The sequence below is a fragment of the Perca fluviatilis genome, chromosome 5 (assembly GCF_010015445.1).
Source record: "Perca fluviatilis chromosome 5, GENO_Pfluv_1.0, whole genome shotgun sequence".
NCBI classification, from domain to species: domain Eukaryota; kingdom Metazoa; phylum Chordata; class Actinopteri; order Perciformes; family Percidae; genus Perca; species Perca fluviatilis.
In genome coordinates, this window is record NC_053116.1 from 37,793,172 (window position 1) to 37,815,507 (window position 22,336).

Sequence of the window (22,336 nt, forward strand, 5' to 3'; positions counted from 1 at the left end):
CATTTATTTTAAAACAGACGATAAAGCAGGGGATGCTTTAGGACCTGTCAGTCAGGACAGAGGCTTAGCGATGCTAACCATGCTAACACCCTGGACATTGAACTAGACCTCAGCTTGTTTTTGGGTGGTGTCCGTGTTTTCATCTTAAACTTTGAACATCTCGCTGGGTGTTTTCACTTCAGCAAAGTTAACTGGAACATTTTGGTCGCCTAGAAATGTCTTGTTCTTCAGCGTTCTGCCAACCAAGGTAGCTAGCTAGTGCTACCGCTAGCCGGTAACTTAAGGGAAAGTTTGCAGATGACTTCAGAAGTCAGAAGGGTTGAAAATCACAGCATTCGCTCTTTAGCGTTTAGCTTTGTGCAGCATCATTGTAACCTTTAACAACACTGGTTTAGCCGCGTCATCGTCCCTAGCTCCGCCCTTTTGTCCAAATATAGCGGCTGTGTCTCATTCCTCATACTTCCGTCAGGACACTGACCACTTCCTGCTGTAGTCAGTCCTACCAGAAAAATGCGGAGTTTTTTTTTGCTTTTTGATGATGTTCACGTTGCGTAATTGCATCACTTCATAAAGTTCCCATGGCAACAGGGGAAAATGGCTGCTCTCGTGTGAAGTAAACAACATTTTTCAGTGCGTGGTGCCCACTTTGGATGGTTAGTATTGTCCGAAAACGAACACTTATGTTAAAACACAAATGACGAGCGTCGCGCGACGAACACAACACATGTGAACACGATTGTCGGCTCGGCTCGCCGCCTCTCAAAATCTGAGGAAAATCTGTTAAACTGACCTTTGTCGATCGAAAAAAACAGACAGATTCAGCAACTGCACGGCCTATTTCTCGCTTAAAATGTTTTCAGAAACATGTCTCGGTGAACTATTTTCGTACGATATGAGATCAGATTCTGAACGAGCCGCCATGACAGTCTGGCTTTGGAATTTGGGAGCGGCCAGACCCATGTGACGCGTTCGTCCAATCAGCTGCCGGTCAAGGCTTTATAGTCAAGATGGCGCCCATTGAGTAGCGAGTAGTGTCCATCGTTCCACACTGAACTTTTTGATCGTTTTTAGGGGGGGTCATCCTGGTACTTTTAGCGCTCTGACTTCTTGTGTTATCTCCACTATATACTTAAAACTAAGTGTTTGAAGTGTGCAAGGAGGCGCTTTGAGACACAGCCTGTGACATCTTGCTCCAAAATACCAAGATGGTGACAGCCAAAATGCAAATTCCTGGCTTCAAAACGGCACACACACAATTTTTACAGTCTATGACGCAGCCACACAAATTTGTGTTACACTTATTTTCTCTTTAAACATCTCAAAACATTTAGCATATTCAGCAACAACAGTATTTGCACAAACTACAAGTGTCCTGTGTGTATTCTTTGAAACCAAACTTTATTGCTTTATTGTGTTTAGATGGACGGGAGAACCTGTGTTTGTGTATTCAAACCGAACTTTATTCCTCTGTGTTTAGACCATAGACAGTAAATATATAAGAATGGATCACCAGATCCAGAGTCTCTGGACGAGACCAGTGAAGGATATCAGAAGTCTCTTTCCCGGTGCTGGCTGAGCGTTACTGAGCAGCCTCCAACTGAGAGTTGAAGACGTAGATGTGACGTGAGCAACCTGTCTGAAAGTGTGAAGTCTTCTGGTAGCTGTGCCGAGAGAAATCTCAATCATTCCCAATCTTACAGAGACGGAGAGCGTAGGTATATGTAAGGAGATAACATAGGCACAGGCTAATTACTGATCACTAACATGCTAGTTAACATTAGTCATTAAACCTAAACAGCTAATGGAAGTCCAAACTGCCTGTGAGCTTCTCCTGTACTATACGGTAATTCCTCTACTGTGTGACAGTAAGTCTCGTGGTTATGACCCAATCGTTAGCCTATTGTTATAAAAGCGTCTGCTACGGAGCCATAACGTGAGCTACAAGGTAATGGAGCCTTTTATACATTGTCGTGTTTCTTTAGAAATAAACAACGGACAAATAGAGTCTTTAAACTCTTCAGATGTAAAGTTATTCTCTGTCAAAGTGACGTCAGAATGAATGGGAGTCAATGGGATGCTAACGGGAGGTGATGGCTTGTTAGCATCAAAATGGCGCCATAGGAGGTTCGAGTTCTGAAGCGAAGATTACCCCCCCCCCCCTTGGTTTTGACTGACGGGAGAATCTGTGTTTGTGTTCCTGCAGGAAAACGTCCTCCTGATGAAGAAGGTTCCTCCTCTTCCTCCTCACATCACAGTTTCCTCCTCAGACACGCAGCAGGTTTCCTCAACAGGTTGGTGCAACTCTAATCTCTCTTTCTGCTGATGCAGCACGCCACCGTTGGTTACCACAGCAACCGGTGACCTCAGAGACGGCCGCCACATGGCGGTGGATGACGTCACCAATCCTTAACAAGAACTAATCTGGATGGAGCTGTTGTATAGTGTCTGTATGATGTCATTATAGTCAGATTTGCAGATTTCCAGAATCCATTCAATGTCCATTTGTACAAGGTGCATTATTAAAAGTATCAGTGTTAAAGGGTAACTACCGTTACAAGCTACAATGTAAGTTAATAGGGAAATCGTCCAGCTTGTATTTACCTTCACAAAAGTGCTTGTTTTGCCGCTGACAGACTCAGATTATTATTCTAAGTGTCTGACATCATCATCCAAAGGATCCCTTCAGAGATAGACCTTTAAAACCTGTTTGAGATCTTTCTGTTTAACCAGAAACGGCTCTGAAGTCGCTAGCGCTAAACCCACCAGACTCCATTTAAAAAAACAATACTTTTAGCGTGTATAGAGCCAACGTGTAAATCAGTAAACTGTGTGTTTATTTCAACCAAAACTAGAGTTGTGATGGTTGGAAAAGTGGAAAGACGACCCAAAACTGCTTTTCGTAGTTTTACTTTGTTTCTGTCGAATTTGAATGAAGTGTATTATAAGATGCTTAAATGATGATGATTATTTACATGGAGTCTGGTGGAAATATGCTGGCTCTATACACACTAAAAGTCCTGATTATTTACATGGAGTCTGGTGGAGATTTGCTGGCTCTATACACACTAAAAGTCCTGATTATTTACATGGAGTCTGGTGGAGATATGCTGGCTCTATACACACTAAAAGTCCTGATTATTTACATGGAGTCTGGTGGAGATATGCTGGCTCTATACACGCTAAAAGTCCTGATTATTTACATGGAGTCTGGTGGAGATATGCTGGCTCTATACACGCTAAAAGTCCTGATTATTAACATGGAGTCTGGTGGAGATATGCTGGCTCTATACACGCTAAAAGTCCTGATTATTTACATGGAGTCTGGTGGAGATATGCTGGCTCTATACACGCTAAAAAGTCCTGATTATTTACATGGAGTCTGGTGGAGATATGCTGGCTCTATACAGCTAAAAGTCCTGATTATTTACATGGAGTCTGGTGGAGATATGCTGGCTCTATACACGCTAAAAGTCCTGATTATTAACATGGAGTCTGGTGGAGATATGCTGGCTCTATACACGCTAAAAGTCCTGATTATTTACATGGAGTCTGGTGGAGATATGCTGGCTCTATACACGCTAAAAGTCCTGATTATTTACATGGAGTCTGGTGGAGATTTGCTGGCTCTATACACGCTAAAAGTCCTGATTATTAACATGGAGTCTGGTGGAGATATGCTGGCTCTATACACGCTAAAAGTCCTGATTATTTACATGGAGTCTGGTGGAGATATGCTGGCTCTATACACGCTAAAAGTCCTGATTATTTACATGGAGTCTGGTGGGTTTAGCGAACAAAATTTCACGGATGTTTTTATGTTTTAAAAAAGGATCTTACTCTTTAACAGAAAGGTCAATCTCCTTGGAAATCTTTTCCATAATGTTGTCAGACACTTAGAATATTAATCTGAGTCTGTCAGCGGTAAACCAAGCACTTTTGTAGAGGTAAACACAAGCTGGACGATTGCCCTATTAACTTACATTGTAGCTCGTTTGCTACAAGCAAGTAGCAAGGACCAATGTCAAAGATTGTTGTTCCCATCAGTCACTTAGACACAAACACATAGGGAAATAGGACATAGGGAAATAGGTTCCAGGTTGAAAAAAAACAGTAGCTACCCTTTAACATCAAAGCTATAGTGCGTAGTTTCTGTCGTTGCTAACTCTTCAGAAGATGTAATTATCTGGTCATTTTTATGCAACAGCGATTCAGTTCAATTTTATTTATAGTATCAATTCATAACAAGGGTTATCTGGAGACACTTTACAGATATAGTAGGTCTAGACCACACTCTATACTTTACAATTCCAGTGCGGTCGGTACGTCGGGTCACTTTCTTTTGGGGGATTTTAGTCCTTCTGCCGAACCCGAAGGTCTTTTCTTAGCAGTACAATCACAGACTGAAACATTTCGTGGGCGCTTCTTGGGGTTTTCAGCCACGCCTTCACCTGTCGCAGAAGTCCTCCACATCGCCAAAGCTGAACGCTGCCGTTTCCTTTCATAGTGGTGAGAATAAAACGCATCACTCGAGCTTCTGCGTGCGAATGCCGTCAGTCTCCACCATTTTGTAAGCATATAGCCATGCTAAGAGATCCAGAGCATACCTGTCAAGTATCCCGTTTTGGCCGGGAAAGTCACGTATTTTACCCTTCTTTCCTGCTGTCCTCCCGTATTAGTATTTTCCCGTAAATCTCCCGTATTTTAACCTGCGTTATTAAAAAATAATATATAAGATATATGGGCAGTAGCCTACTACGGGTACTGTAGGTGGCTGTTGTCGCGAGGTCAGTCTGTGAGGTCAGATGATGAGTGACAACGCAGGGGACAAAAAGAAAACAAAAACACGCTACGACAGAGACGGTGCGCTGCCAAAACTTATGAAGGCTTTACTATGCATTCCCCATAGCAATGCACGTTGAGAAAGGGTGTTTAGCATGGTACGAAAGATTGTTACAGAGAATAGGAAGACGTTAGACAACAGAACTGTTTGCGCTCTACTCTCATGTAACATGAACCACTCTGGCCCAGCCCACTAATACACTCCTTCCAAAACAGTCTTAAAGTGCCCATATTATGAAAAAAACACTTTTTCTGGTGATTTGGGGTGTTCTTTTGTGTCTCTAGTGCTTCCACACACATACACACTTTGAAATAAATCCATCCATGCTGTTTTGAGTGAGATACGGTTTCTGAATGTGTCCTGCTTTCAGTCTCCTGGTGAGCTGGTCTGTGTGACTTCACAGTCTGAAATGAGCTGGCTAACCACAACCGTTAGCTCGTAGCGTTAGCATTAGCATGCTAACGCTAATGCTAACGCTAGCATGCTACGTCGTTCTCAATAGCAAAGCACTGCTACAACACACACAAGTTCACCATAATCTACAAAAGAACTACTTACATGTGCGCCCTCATTTAGAAGTCTCCCAGCTAATCTTGCCTTGTAACTGACCAAAGTTGGAGAAACAGCCTTTCTTTTACTGTCTCTAGAGTTAGCTAGCTGACATGCTCTACATCTGAGCTACTGAGCATGTGCGAGTGCAATCAAAGATAGTACAGAAGAAGAAGATGAAAAGAGGTCTCACTCTGTAGCTAAAACAGAGACCAGGTGAAAAGAGGATCTGCAGCAGTGAGAGAGAGCTGTGCAGTACAACAAAAACATGGTGTTTTTTGAAAATTAAACCATGTAAACCTATTCTGGTACAACCTTAAAATACAGTTATGAACCTGAAAATTAGCATAATATGGGCACTTTAAAGAATGCAAAGTCTGCAACAAATTTGTACAATAACTCACTAAAAGAGTAAAGAAAAGTCATGTGAAATGAAAAGAAAAACTGTAAAAGAAAAGCAATATGAAATGAAAAGAATGTGTGGAATGAAAATAAAATGTAAATGTAAAGACAAGCAATGTTATAAATTGTTAAATGTTTTCAGCATTCTGCATCAAGTGGTGATTTTAGCTTTCTTGTACACCTGTCTTAAAATGTAAGGGATACTGGAGCTTGGTTGGGGTGGTGGGACTGCTCGCGGTGGGCGCCGGAAAAATTTCCCTTATTTTCAAATCCAAAACTTGACAGGTATGATCCAGAGAGAGTTGTGTGGAGCTGACCGGCTCTTTGTAGCAGCTCATTTGGTACATCATGGCTTGAATGTGATGGACGTTCGCTAATATAAGCAAAGCAGTTACATGAATGTACTTTTAATTTAACATGAACACACTGCAGCAGTCAACACATTATCGTGCAGCTCTGCAGTCAGAGACTAGAAGTTGATCAGTGTTCAGTGATTGGCTGTTTCAGCCAACTAGAGAACTTATTGGCCCAAAACTCATTTTTGTGTGTGTGTGTGTGTGTCTGTGTCTCTGTTTGTGTGTCTGTGTGCGTGTCAGTGTGTCTCTGTGTGTGTGTCTGGATGTGTCTCTATTTTTGTGTGTCTGTGTCTCTCTGTGCTTGTGTGTGTGTCTGTCTCTGTGGTGTGTGTGTGTGTGTGTGTGTGTGTGTGTGTGTGTGTGTGTGTCTCTGTTTGTATGTGTGTGTGTCTGTGTGTCGGTGTGTCTGCGTGTGTGTCTGTGTCTCTGTTTGTGTGTGTGTGTCTGTGTGTTTTTGTGTGTGTGTGTCTGTCTCAGTCTCACTGTCTCTGTGTATGTGTGTGTGTGTCTGTGTGCGTGTCAGTGTGTTTGTGTCTCTGTGTGCGTGTGTGTGTCTGTGCGCGTGTCTGTGTGTTTGTGTGTCTCTGTGTGTGTGTGTCTGTGTGTTTTGTGTGTGTGTGTGTGTGTCTGTCTCAGTCTCACTGTGTCTCTGTGTATGTGTGTGTGTCTGTGTGCGTGTGTCTCTGTGTGTGTGTGTGTGTGTGTGTGTGTGTGTGTTTGTGTGTCTCTCTGTGTGTGTGTGTGTGTGTGAGACAGAGCAGTCATTGTTATCAGTCCTCTCTCTCTCTCTCAGTTCATTATGAACTCTTCAGCCTGATTACTAGTCATTTAGAAACCAAATCATCTACTGTAAGTACTGAACTGAAAACTTCCAGATTCCAGACTTTTGTTTGCCATTTGCTCAGGTAAAGAGTAAATAAAGTTATTATTTTTACGTAAAAGTGTACGAGGGCTTTGAAAAAGATTGGGTGGATCTCTCAGTCAGATTGTTCTTATACTTAATGTTGAAATAAAAAAAAAACTCATTATACAGAATCAGTTGTTACTCAACTTGTTCCTGCGAGTCTTTGTTTAACTTACCTTGTTAGGGAGGGCGGCTGTGGCTCAGGTGTTAGAGCGATCATCGTCTATTAATCAGATGGTCGGTTGTTGGATCTCTGGCCCCGCAGAACAGAGGTGTGTTCAGGTGCATTCTGGGCGTGCTGGTCTTACAGGGAGATGTGTTCAGGTGCATTCTGGGCGTGCTGGTCCTACAGGGAGGTGTGTTCAGGTGCATTCTGGGCGTGCTGGTCTTACAGGGAGGTGTGTTCAGGTGCATTCTGGGCGTGCTGGTCTTACAGGGAGATGTGTTCAGGTGCATTCTGGGCGTGCTGGTCTTACAGGGAGGTGTGTTCAGGTGCATTCTGGGCGTGCTGGTCTTACAGGGAGATGTGTTCAGGTGCATTCTGGGCGTGCTGGTCTTACAGGGAGGTGTGTTCAGGTGCATTCTGGGCGTGCTGGTCTTACAGGGAGGTGTGTTCAGGTGCATTCTGGGCGTGCTGGTCTTACAGGGAGGTGTGTTCAGGTGCATTCTGGGCGTATTGCTATCTTGAGGCAGCGGGAAGTGATCGCTCCATTGACCAACAAAAACCTGGTCTAAAGTCAATAACGCAGCATTTCATTGTTATTTTAACAGAGCATTAGTAAAATGCTCCTAGGCTCGTGCACAGCGCACACACACTATGCTTGTTACACACACAGGGACACACAGCAGCACACACACACACACACACACACACACACACACACACACACACACACACACACACACACGCAGAAGATTACAAATAAAAATATTAGGGTGCAAATCCTCCATCATAACAGCAATGCTCCAAGGTCCAAACATCGCCTGGCTTTTAAAGGGAATGGGAGATGATCTCTGATTGGTTGATGAATGGGAGCTGCTCTCTGATTGGTTGATTGCATATTACGCCCAAAACACACCTCTGATTAATGAAGACACTAAGGACAACCCTTTAAAACCAGGCGCCCGGCGCACAGAGCCTGTTTCGGCCGGATGTCCGTCCCCCTTCCTCTGTCTCTGTGTTGGGGTTCTAACCTCCGGCTGATTTGTGAGGACTATGGTTAACTGCTCCTCAGATCTCTGCAGGGTAAATCCAGACAGCTAGCTAGACTATCTTTCCAATCAGAGTTTTCTGTTGCACGACTAAAAACTACTTTTGAACGTACACATGTTCCACCAAAACAAGTTCCTTCCAGAGGCTATTTAGCAGAGGCACCGTGGCTCCGTCCAGAGCTTAGCCCCGCCCCCAAGACGATTGTGATTGGTTTAATCACATCCAGGAACGCTGTGTGGACTAGCCAGACCCTCCTTTGCAGCGCTGTGGAGGAAGGTCTGGCAAAGCGAGACAAGGTGAAGTTCGACAGCAAATTATTATATTATTATTATATTACAACTTTAATTTTGCAAGATTAGTTTTTGGGCATTTTTAGGCCTTTATTTTCATCAGGACAGCTTGAAAAGGGGGAGAGAGAGAGAGAGAGAGGACTCCTGAGGACAGAGATACATCAGTCAGACGTTCCGTCCAATCAGATTGCATTCTGCGAGCGATGTCATCCAAAGAGAAACTACGGACAATACATTTTCAGAAATAAAAAACCTGAAAAAACAAAAAGCTTCTGTAAACGTGAAGAGAAAAATCCAGACTCAAAGTATAAATAATTTCAAAATAAAATTCTCACTAGTAATTATATATATATATATATATATATATATATATATATATTTACACAATATATATATTGTATAAATAAAGTTCCATTTGATTTAGTTTGTTCAACGTGCCATCTCTCCATCTCCACATTTCCTCCCAATTACTGTGTGTCACCTTTCACCTCCTCCCCTCCCCCTCCATTCATTACTCCGCCTGGTTGGTTCGTCTCTCGACAAGCTGCTTTTCACGCTCTCTAACCCTCCCTCCCCCTCCCCCCTCCCTCCTCCTCCCCCCTCCTCCCCCTTTTAAAGCCTCTTCACTCGTCCTTCATCTTTTGTTTCTGCTGGAAAGCCGCATATTATACCTAATAAACAACGCCACACCCCAGAAATACAACAACACGTTCTGTTATATGACATTATGACATATATATATATATATGTGTGTATATATGATTAGTGCACCGTTGGATTGACACAGTTTGGAGTTTTTTTAAAGGTTAAAATTAACTTTAAAATTAATTCAATATCATTAAAGCCATTCTTTATTTTTCACCATTTGTAAGCTTCACTTTTAAATTTAAATGACAGCTTTTTAATTTTATTTAATTTAACGCAAGACAAGAAATCAACCCACCGGAGAAACAAAAACCAAAATTGTCTTGTGTATGTGAGTTTATGGCATTCATTCGAATTGAAGATTTTTTTTTTTTATATATATATATATATATATATATATATATATATATATATATATGTATATATATATGTATATGTATATACAGTGCCTTACGAAAGTATTTCCGGCCCCTTGAACTTTTCGGACCTTTGCCACATTTCAGGCCTCAAACATAAAGATATAAAACTGTATTTTTTGTGAAGAATCAACAACAAGTGGGACACAATCATGAAGTGGAACGAAATTTATTGGATATTTCAAACCTTTTTAACAAATCAAAAACTGAAATATTGGGTGCAAAATTATTCAGCCCCTTAAGTTAATACTTTGTAGCGCCACCTTTTGCTGCGATTACAGCTGTAAGTCGCTTGGGGTATGTCTCTATCAGTTTTGCACATCGAGAGACTGACATTTTTGCCCATTCCTCCTTGCAAAACAGCTCGAGCTCAGTGAGGTTGGATGGAGAGCGTTTGTGAACAGCAGTTTTCAGTTCTTTCCACAGATTCTCGATTGGATTCAGGTCTGGACTTTGACTTGGCCATTCTAACACCTGGATATGTTTATTTGTGAACCATTCCATTGTAGATTTTGCTTTATGTTTTGGATCATTGTCTTGTTGGAAGACAAATCTCCGTCCCCAGTCTCAGGTCTTTTGCAGACTCCATCAGGTTTTCTTCCAGAATGGTCCTGTATTTGGCTCCATCCATCTTCCCATCAATTTTAACCATCTTCCCTGTCCCTGCTGAAGAAAAGCAGGCCCAAACCATGATGCTGCCACCACCATGTTTGACAGTGGGGATGGTGTGTTCAGGGTGATGAGCTGTGTTGCTTTTACGCCAAACATAACGTTTTGCATTGTTGCCAAAAGTTTGATTTTGGTTTCATCTGACCACAGCACCTTCTTCCACATGTTTGGTGTGTTCCCCAGGTGGCTTTTGGCAAACTTTAAACAACACTTTTTATGGATATCTTTAAGAAATGGCTTTCTTCTTGCCACTCTTCCATAAAGCCCAGATTTGTGCAGTATACCACTGATTGTTGTCCTATGGACAGAGTCTCCCACCTCAGCTGTAGATCTCTGCAGTTCATCCAGAGTGATCATGGGCCTCTTGGCTGCATCTCTGATCAGTCTTCTCATTGTATGAGCTGAAAGTTTAGAGGGACGGCCGGGTCTTCGTAGATTTGCAGTGGTCTGATACTCCTTCCATTTCAATATTATCGCTTGCACAGTGCTCCTTGGGATGTTTAAAGCTTGGGAAATCTTTTTGTATCCAAATCCGGCTTTAAACTTCTCCACAACAGTATCTCGGACCTGCCTGGTGTGTTCCTTGTTCTTCATGATGCTCTCTGCGCTTTACACGGACCTCTGAGACTATCACAGAGCAGGTGCATTTATACGGAGACTTGATTACACACAGGTGGATTCTATTTATCATCATTAGTCATTTAGGTCAACATTGGATCATTCAGAGATCCTCACTGAACTTCTGGAGAGAGTTTGCTGCACTGAAAGTAAAGGGGCTGAATAATTTTGCACGCCCAATTTTTCAGTTTTTTATTTCTTAAAAAAGTTTGAAATATCCAATAAATTTCGTTCCACTTAATAATTGGGACCCACTTGTTGTTGATTCGTCACAAAAAATTACAGTTTTATATCTTTATGTTTGAAGCCTGAAATGTGGCAAGAGGTCGAAAAGTTCAAGGGGGCCGAATACTTTCGCAAGGCACTGTATATGTATATGTTTTTGGGGCATTTTAGGCCTTTAATTGACAGAACAGCTGAAGACGTGAAAGCAAAGGGCTGCAGGTCGGAGTCGAACCTGGGCTCGCTGCGTCGAGGAGTAAACCTCTATATATGGGGTCTACCAACTGAGCTACCTGGGCGCCCTTATATATGTTTTTAAAGTTCTGTTCACCCATTAAATCTCTGTGCAGGAAACCCATTAACATCCTTCAATGAAGTGTGAACATGGTCTGGTAGTGTGAACTGGTCTGGGAGTGTGAACTGGTCTGGGAGTGTGAACTGGTCTGGGAGTGTGAACTGGTCTGGGAGTGTGAACAGGTCTGGTAGTGTGAACAGGTCTGGTAGTGTGAACATGGTCTGGGAGTGTGAACTGGTCTGGGAGTGTGAACTGGTCTGGGAGTGTGAACTGGTCTGGGAGTGTGAACAGGTCTGGTAGTGTGAACATGGTCTGGGAGTGTGAACTGGTCTGGGAGTGTGAACAGGTCTGGTAGTGTGAACATGGTCTGGGAGTGTGAACAGGTCTGGTAGTGTGAACATGGTCTGGGAGTGTGAACTGGTCTGGTAGTGTGAACAGGTCTGGTAGTGTGAACAGGTCTGGGAGTGTGAACAGGTCTGGTACTGTGAACAGGTCTGGTACTGTGAACAGGTCTGGGAGTGTGAACAGGTCTTGGAGTGTGAACAACAGGTCTTGGAGTGTGAACAACAGGTCTGGGAGTGTGAACAACAGGTCTGGGAGTGTGAACAACAGGTCTGGGAGTGTGAACAACAGGTCTGGGAGTGTGAACAGGTCTGGTACTATGAACAGGTCTGGTACTGTGAACATGGTCTGGGAGTGTGTTCTGGGAGTGTGAACATGGTCTGTAGGTTGCTCTGATTGGTTGTATCTTTGCTCCTTTTTTTTCCTCTTTTGCTTGGTGTTGTAGTTATTTTTTTTATTAATTTTAAAATATTAGGTCTATCTATTGCTCTGATTGGTTGTAGGTCTATCTATTGCTCTGATTGGCTGTAGGTCTATCTATTGCTCTGATTGGCTGTAGGTCTATCTATTGCTCTGATTGGCTGTAGGTCTATCTATTGCTCTGATTGGCTGTAGGTCTATCTATTGCTCTGATTGGCTGTAGGTCTATCTATTGCTCTGATTGGCTGTAGGTATCTGTTGCTCTGATTGGTTGTAGGTCTATTCAATTGAGTGCAGAGGCATTTTCTCTCCTGGTCCCCATAATCACAGCCCAACGGAGCAGCATCAGACTCATACTCTGACTAGAATCAGAGTATGACCACATCAGGATACAATACTCTCAATACTCTCAATACTCTCAATACTCTCAATACTCTGGATACTCTGGACCAATGAATGATTTGGACCCAGTGTTGGACCCAACAGTCCCAACAGTTAGAATCCAGAGCAGAGTCGTCATAATGTTCCCACCATGCAGCGGCCTTCCCTGAATCACTGGGGATTTTAAGAAGCTCTCCTTTTTAAAGTTTGTGCTTTATTTTAATCCGTTGCTGACCGTTTGCTCTCCAGGCTAATGCGACGCTTTGCCGGCACTGTCCACAGATGTTACGTAAGAGATAATGTGGAGCGGGCGGGCGAGCGGGCGGGCGGGCGCTTCATTATCGTTAGTTCAACCACCGCCAGAGTCCCGCACCGCCCTGAGAACAGTTCATAATGAACTGAGAGAGAGAGAGAGGACTGATAACAATGACTGCTCTGTCTCACACACACACACACACACATGCACACACATACACACACACACACACACACACACATGCACACACACACACATGCACACACATACACACACACACACACACACACACACACACACACACACACACACACACACACACAAACAGAAAACGCACAACAAAATAACAACAAACAGAAACCTACGCAAAAAAAACAAAAACACACACACACACACACACACAACAATAACAAAAACAAAACAAACACAAACCTACGCACACACACACACACACAATAAAACAAAAACACCAATAAAATAAAACACACACAACACACACACACAAAACACACAAACACACGCACAACACACACCCAATAAAATAATAATAAAAATAATAATACACACGCTACACACAAACAGAAACCCACGACACACACAATAATAATAACACACAATAATAATACACACACACAATACACACACACACACACAAACAGAAACCTACGCACAATAATAATAATACACACACACACACACACACATACACATCAATAATAATAACAATAACAAACAGAAACCTACGCTATCAATACACACACGCAAACCACAATAATAACACACACACATAAAAAACAAAACCCACGACGCACACACATGCACGCAACGACGCACACAATACAACATTACACACACGCACGCACAGTCAGTCAAACAAACGCAAAGAGAAAACACACACATGCATACACACACACGCACACACACATGCACGCACACATACAACATCCCCACGTACATCACCGAAACGACGCACGCACGCATAGTCAGTCAATCATACAAACACAAAGAGAAAACACACACACACGCACACACACACACATGCATGCACGCACGCACGCACGCACACACGCACACCCATAGTCAGTCAATCAAACAAACACAAAGAAACACACACAGCCTGAGGTGTGACAATGTCTGTGTGTGTATGCGTGTGTGTGTGTCTGTGTGTGTGTGTGTGTGTGTGGGTGGGTGTGTGTGCGCGTGCGTGTGATTAATATTGCATGAGGCTCCTGATGAGAGGTGCATGGACAAACACTCCCAGCTGAGCTTCACACACACACACACACACACACACACACACACACACACACACACACACACACACACACACACGAAGAAAGAATACATGAATGTATTGTCGCATGAGGTCACACACCCATGTTTTACCAGCAGTGTGTTGTGTCACAGATAAGATGATGCTGATAACACACACACACACACACACATCACACACATCACACTAAACTGTCTGCGGTAACCACGACAACAACAACAGTTTATGACTCTCACCTGCTGTGACCTGTCATCTGCGAACCAATCAGACGACAGGAAACAAAAGAGAAAGTCGGCCTCACCTGAGCAGAGACGCTGCCGAGATCGTTTTTTTTTTTTTTTTTTTTTGAACTTTTTAGGCTTCGATTTAATGCGGAAACTCTTGTGTTGTTTTTATACATGTTTTTTTTCATGTTCATATTTAGCAGCTGCTTCCCATAATGCAGTGGGGCACGCAGTGGGATTATTGAACCACCCACAGCTGCAGCTGATGGAGCAGAATCAAAGAGACGGATGAGCTTTGGGATTATGAAGCTCCGTAAAGACTTCTCCATCCAGGACCTCGCCAGACTCTGAGCGCGTTCCATCCTGTTTCGGCCTCTTCTTGGCACAAATGTTACTCTATATTAACCAGAGTAAATTTAATCATAGCGGTCAAACTGTGGAATTACAACCTCCGTGTACGTCACGGGATGCCCTCTGGCCCAAAAAGACGTGCAGCGCCCGGCGCAGGTGTGTTTAGGGCGTGTCCAAGTCCACTTCTGCTAGTTTGTTGGCAGTAAAAAGGGTCCTGTGTGCCGGGCGCCTGGTCCTAAAGGGTTGTTCTTAGTGTCTTCATTAATCAGAGGTGTGTTTTGGGCGTAACATGCAATCAACCAATCAGAGATCATCTCCCATTCATCAACCAATCAGAGATCATCTCCCATTCCCTTTAAAAGTCAGGCGCGTTTGGACCTTGGAGCATTGCTTGGGAAGCGTACCTGTACCTAAATTTTATTTGTAATCTTCTGTATGTGTTGTGCTGCTGTGTGTCCTTTTCTTTGTGCTGTTGTGTGTGTGTGTGGGGTGTTTAAAAAAAGGTGTAAACAAAAAAAAAGCAACGTAAGAGCATTTTACTAATGCTCTGTTAAAATAACAAGAAATGCAGCGCTACGACTTTTAGACCAGGTTTTTGTTGGTCAATGGTACCATCACTTCCGCCTCAAATAGCAAAACCCGAATGCAATTCCTGAACACACCTCCCTGTAAGACCAGCACGTCCGAATGCACCTGAACACACCTCCCTGTAAGACCAGCACGCCCAGAATGCACCTTGAACACACCCTCCTGTAAGACCAGCACGCCCAGAATGCACCTGAACACACCTCCCGTAAACCAGCAGGCCCAGAATGCACCTGAACACACCTCCCTGAAGACCAGCACGCCCCACAATGCACCTGAACACACCTCCCTGTAAGACCAGCACGCCCACAATGCACCTGAACACACCTCCCTCTCATCCCCCCTGCTCTGGCGTTTCCCCTCTCATTCCCCTGCAAACGGAGACCTCTCTCTCTCCCCTCTTCTCTCTGTCTCTCTCTCTGTCTATATATCTCTCCTCTCTCCTCTCTTTTTCTTTTTTTTTTCTCTCCTTTTTCTCTCTCTCTCTTTCTCCTTTCCCCTTCTCTCTGTCTATATATCCATCTCTCTCTCCTCTCTCTTTCTCTTTTTTTTCTCTCCTCCTCTCCCCTCTTTCTCTCCCTTTCCCTCTCTCTCCTTGTCTATACCTCTCCTCTTTTCTCTCTCTCCTCTCTCCCCTCCCTCCCTCTCTCTCTCTCCCCTCCTCTTTCCCTCCCTCTCTGTCTCTCTCTCTCTCTGTCTATATCTCTCTTTCTCTCCCTCTCCCTTTCCCTCTCTCTCTGTCTCTCTCTCTCTCTGTCTATATCTCTCTCTCTCTCTCTCTCCCCCCTCTCTCTCTGTATAACTTCAAACCTCAAACCAATGATTTAATATTAATGACTCTGGCCACGCCCACATCTGTGTGTGCAGCTAAGCCCCGCCTCCATATTCCCCCTGGGACTCTCTCTCTCTCTCTATCCATGTGTCTGAATGTCTCTCGCCCTCTCTCTGTCAGAACAATGTGTCGTTCACAATAATGGGATTACAGCCATCCAGCCGGCTGCTCTCTCTCTCTCTCTCTCCCGCTCTCTCTCTCCTGTCATCTCTCTCTCTCTCTCTCCATCTGTCTATCGTAGTCGATCGTCCCTTCTCCCTCTCTCTCTCTCTCTCTCGCCCGGGTGTGCAGGTTCTTTCAGTTCTTGACGTCTGTTTTTTGGGGGAATGAAAGAAAGACGGACTGTTTCCTGAATGAAGTAAGTCTCTCCCTCCCTCTCTCTCTCTCTCTCTCTCTCTCTCTCCCTCTCTCTCTTTCTCTGTGATGAGGCTTTGATTGACAGCTGACTCTCGTTAATTGTGCTGTGATTTAATTAGCGGAGCAGTAATCAGATTGGTGGTAGAGACACATAGACTCGGACTGTCTCTCTCTCTCTCTCTCTCTATATATATATCTCCCTCTCTCTCTCTCTCTCTCTCTCTGTCTCCCTCTCTCTCTATCTCTGTGAATAAGTTCCCTCACACAGAAAATGTCTCGCTGCTGCTTTTCACTCTGAAAATATGAAAGGCTTTTGATGTTCATGATTTCATCCAGATTTCCTTTAGGGATTCTGCGACGGACCTCTTTCTTCTAAGTCTTTAACAGCGTCTTTGATAATACCAGCGATGTGTTCAGTCAGGGTGATATCAGATGCTCCGTACACATCGTATAGAAAAGAAACGCCACAAGCCTAAAATGTCTCCTGATGAATTTAGATGTACAGTGAATCTGTGGGAGAATAGTATCTCTGAATTGCAGTAACGTGCTTCATATTATCAGTCACTGTCTGATTGTTTGTGGAAAACATTTCACTTCAGCTTATAGTCATGTATTCATAACATTAGATGTGCATGTATCTTGAGCTGAAGTAAAAGTTTCACACAAAGCATTTGCAGTAAAATGTACTGCAAGTACATGAAAAAATAAAAGCGTCATTGGTACTAGAGGATGGATACCCGAACCGAGCCCGTCGGGACCCGATGGGCCAGGCCGGGTTCTGACAGATATTTAGAAATGATGTTCGGATTTAATTTAAATTTAAAGGTCCCATGACATGGTGCTCTTTGGATGCTTTTATATAGACCTTAGTGGTCCCCTAATACTGTATCTGAAGTCTCTTTTATATAGACCTTAGTGGTCCCCTAATACTGTATCTGAAGTCTCTTTTATATAGACCTTAGTGGTCCCCTAATACTGTATCTGAAGTCTCTTTTATATAGACCTTAGTGGTCCCCTAATACTGTATCTGAAGTCTCTTTTATATAGGTCTTAGTGGTCCCCTAATACTGTATCTGAAGTCTCTTTTATATAGGCTTAGTGGTCCCCTAATACTGTATCTGAAGTCTCTTTTATATAGGCCTTAGTGGTCCCCTAATACTGTATCTGAAGTCTATTTTATATAGGCCTTAGTGGTCCCCTAATACTGTATCTGAAGTCTCTTTTATATAGACCTTAGTGGTCCCTAATACTGTATCTGAAGTCTCTTTTATATAGACCTTAGTGGTCCCCTATACTGTATCTGAAGTCTCTTTTATATAGAAGTCTCTCCTTATGACCTCATAAGGAGAAGATTCCTGATTGGTCCATCTGAGCTTTCATTTTCTCAAAGGCAGAGCAGGATACCCAGGGCTCGGTTTACACCTATCACCATTTCTAGCCACTGGGGGACCATAGGCAGGCTGGGGGAGCTCACATTAATGTTAAAAAAAACCTCATAAAGTGAAATTTTCATGCCATGGGACCTTTTAAAACAGCTTATTATGTAGGAGGGCGCCTGTGTTAACGTGCGCTTGTTTCCCCGTGTGCGCTGATGACCTCATCTGTTGACATTTCCGAATGCCTTCCTACAGTTGCTTAATAAAAGCTTTCCACACAAACAAATGTAGACACAATGTGTCATTAGTATGAGAACAAAAAATGAGATTTTAACTGTGTTGGGCTCGGACAGACTACTTGGTACGTTATCACTGATGCATGAACATGTGAGCAGCGTCTTTATGTTGTAGTCGGTCGATCGTTAACTGTAATAAACCAGGCTGTTTTCTTGAGCCATTCGGACATTTAGCTACAAAACGTAAAGCTCTTTAATTCGTATGTTTTCCATGTATTTATTACTGTCAGCAGCACATTGTCTGCCGCTGTATAAAGGTCGGTGACTCGAGTCTGTTCGGTGTTTTCTGAGGAACTTATTGGACCAACTCGGGGAGACTGATCAGTCTGACTGGCTTTACTGCCGTCTGATTGGCCGTCTGGTCTTTGTGTCTGCAGCTTATGGATCTGAACTCTAGTTCACTTGGAAGCGAACAGAGACCCCCGTTTTCAAGCAGACCAGAGTTCGGTTGTTCGGTCCGCACCAGAGTTCAAATGAGCTTTTCTGCCGCTGCTTAGGTGTGAAAGCGCCCTAAGTGCAGTCCATTAACCAGCTATTTTCCACGTTAAAGGTTTTTTTCTGTGGATGTCTGAACTGACAGGTGTTGTATGCTGTAGGATTGCAAAGGCCTTTGAATCTAATTTGTGATTTTTAGGCAAAGAACCGAGACCCCTTTGGGTGTTTGTTATTGACGCTAAAAGTCTCCTTTAGCGCCATATCTAAATGCGCCCGGTCGGGACTATATTGGTGTCACTTTGGTGACGCAGTTAGGTTAAGGGAAAGATGGTGGGTGGGCTTGTAAGTAAAAAGTACGTTTACATGACACACGGGACAAGAACCAAGAGTTCGATTTTGTGATATGAGACTAGATATCGTCTTAGGTTTTGGATATCGTAATATGACATAAGTGTCTTTTCCTGGTTTTAAAGGCTGCATTACAGTAAAGTTATGCCTTTTTTTGACCTTACCAGACTGTTGTAACTGTTCTATTATTTACCTTTACCCTTAGTCATTATATCCACATTACTGATGATTATTTATCAAAAAACCTTTGTGTAAATATAATGTGAAAGCTACAGTATCGTTGCGGTATCGATATCGAGGTATTTGGTCAAAAATATCGTGATATTTGATTTTCTCCGTATCGCCCAGCCCTAGTTAAGATTAGGAAAAGCTGTTGGTTTGGGTTAAAGTCATACGTTACTTCACTTGTGGTTACTGGGTGATGCAGAACATGACGTAGCTCCTTTTCTCCACCAGCGATGTGTTGTCAGAACAGCTTATGGATCTGAACTCTAGTTCACTTGGAAGCGAACAGAGACCCCCATTTTCAAGCAGACCAGCGTTCGGTTGTTCGGTCCGCACCAGAGTTCAAATGAGCTTTTCTGCTGCTGCTTAGGTGTGAAAGCGCCCTAAGTGCAGTCCATTAACCAGCTTTACAATGAAGTCTTTAAATGTGTTAAATGGGGCGCCCAGATAGCACAGTTGGTAGAGCGCGCGCGTTTGACTCCAACCTGTGGCCCTTTGCTGCATGTCATTCCCCCCTCTCTCTCTCCCCTTTCATGTCTTCAGCTGTCCTGTCAAATAAAGGCCTAAAAATGTCCCCAAAATAATCTTTTATTTCAAATGCTCTGGCAAGCAAATATTTGTTGTTAAGATGATCATAATTCCTAAAAAAAACAACACCCGAAACACGTGTGATGTTTTAAATCTACAGAAAGTTTTGACCAATACAGCAGATTGACTTATTAATAATAATAATGATAATATTTACATTAATACAGACATTTGCATGCAGAAAAGGCACAAATTGATGCAGAAACATTCACCAAAATGTAGAAAAATTCACCAAAATGGAGAAAATTAAGTGTTTGATGCTCAACATTTCCTGGGGGATGACCCAGACACCCCAGGTTATGACGTGTGTCTCTCCCCCTCAATGTTGTAGCAAATGCTTTCGATAGATAGATTGGTGGACATCTCACCCCCCCCCCCAATGTTGAACCCAAAGTTACACCCTTGACTTACCCTGGAGTTCTCGTAAGAGCACAATTGTAATTTGCTCAGCGAGTCCCTCTGGCATTCAGTAATGATGCTCATTACCTATGCCCTGGTAGCCGGGCTGCACCAATCACATCGCTGTATCTGATATAGGCGGGCCAGAGGCGAGCCAAACAGATGACGACAGCGCTGCGACGTTGAAGTCAATAATGAACATTACAAGATGGTTACAGATTAACACCAGTTGTTTGAAACTGCTTTGGCCGCTAAAATGAACGAGTTAGACTTGGCTTGTTATCTAAAAGGGGAACAGAAGGCGGCACTCCAATCGTTCCTTTGCAAGAAGGACATTTTTGCTGTTTTGTCGACAGGATACGGCAGGAGTTTAATCTACCAGTTAGCTCCCCTGGTAGCTAAGAGTTTAATCTACCAGTTAGCTCCCCTGGTAGCTAAGAGTTTAATCTACCAGTTAGCTCCTCTGGTAGCTAAGAGTTTAATCTACCAGTTAGCTCTGCTGGTAGCTAAGAGTTTAATCTACCAGTTAGCTCCTCTGGTAGCTAAGAGTTTAATCTACCAGTTAGCTCCTCTGGTAGCTAAGAGTTTACTTTACCAGTTAGCTCCTCTGGACCGGGCCTGGATAAGTCACCCCTCGCGGTATTGTAGTGATTGGTCGTGAAGTATCCAATCGTAGTAAATAGAATTTCAAATGCATGCTTGGGGCCTCCCATCTGCAACTCATTGCCAGATCCCCTAAGATTTGGGTCTGATTCGAGGCTACCTTGACTGTCCCTTAAAGAGGTTTAAAAAACATGCAGTTTTGGCCATTTCTTCACTTCCCTCTTTTGCTGACAGGCCCCTCACAGCCCCCCCAACCCCTATAACCCCCCCGCCCCCCCCCCCATAGCCCCACAGCCCTCCCCCACTAAACCCCCCACCCTAACCCCCACACCCCCCCACACCCCCCAAGACCACCCAACACACCCCCCCCCAACCCACCCCAACCCCCCACCCCTCCCCCGTATCCCCCAACCCCCCCCCCCACCCCCCCCCCACAACCCCGCCCCCCACCCCCCACCCCACCCCCCACACCCCTCCCCCCACATCCTCCCCCCACAGCCCCCCAACCCTCTTACCCCCACCCCTCAACCCTCACCACCCCCCCACCCCCCCCCACAGTTTCCATCCATCCACCCCCCCCCCCCCACCCCCCCCACAGCCCCCACCCCCCAACCCCAACTAAGCCCCCCAAAACCCACACCCCACAGCCCACCCCCCTCAACCCCTAAGCCCCCCACATCCTCCCCCCAGCTCATAGTCCCAACCCCTACCCCACCTAACTTATACCCCCCACATCCAACCCCCCTCCACACCCCCCACAACCCCCGATCTCCCCACACCTGGTCCCCCTACACCTCCCCCACCCCCCCCCACACCTCTCTCCCCCCAAACCCCTCTATAACCCCCACAGGCCCTATAAAGCTCCCCCTCTATAGACCCCCACACCCTTATAACCCCCATCCTCCTCCCCACAGAGCTCCCCACAGGCCCTCTTATCCCCCCCACAGACTCCCATGTCCCCTTACAGAGCCTCCCACAGATACCCTCTAGAGCCCCCCTGTCCCCCTACAGGTCCCTCTATAGAGCCCCCCACAGGTTTCTAACATTCTCTCTCTATAGAGCTCCCCCACAGGTTCCCTCTTATAGAGTCCCCACAGGTCCTCTAGAGCCCCCCACAGTGTTCTCTATAGAGCCCCCCCACAGGTCTCCCTCTGAGCAGCCCCCCACAGGTTCCCAGCCCCCCACAGGTCTCTCCCAGGTTCCCCCCTCAGAGCCTCTTAGGCTCCCCAGTTCCCTCCCCTACAGGCTTCTATAGAGCCCCTCCTCTCCCCCTTACAGGTCTCCCCCCATTTGGAGCCTCTCAGAGCCCCCCTGCCTCTCAAGCTCCCCAGGTCTCTCTCCCCCCTTATTGTTCCCTCCCAGCCCCCTTTAAGTTCCTCTCTGAGCCCCCTGTGCTCCCCTCAGGTCTCTAGAGAAAGCCCCCATGTCTCTCTATAGAGCCCCTCCCACAGGTTCCTGAGGCTTCCCCTACAGGTCCCTCTTAGAGGCTCCCCCCTACAGGTCTCTCTGAGAGCCCCCTGTTTCTAGTTCTTTTACAGGTCTCTATAGAGCTCCCCCCTACAGGAGTCTCCCTAACAGGTTCTCTTCTATAGCACATGGGGAACTGGACCTGAAGTGCATTAACAA

General features: G+C 44.6%; 1 protein-coding gene across 1 annotated transcript in view; it reads left to right on the forward strand.

Moving 5' to 3' along the window:
* plxnb3 (plexin B3) overlaps positions 1-22,336 on the forward strand; it is a 197,987-nt gene that overhangs the window by 49,188 nt on the left and 126,463 nt on the right. The window contains 1 exon segment of the mRNA XM_039800788.1: positions 2,204-2,291. The gene's annotated coding sequence lies outside the window, so the exon portion shown is untranslated.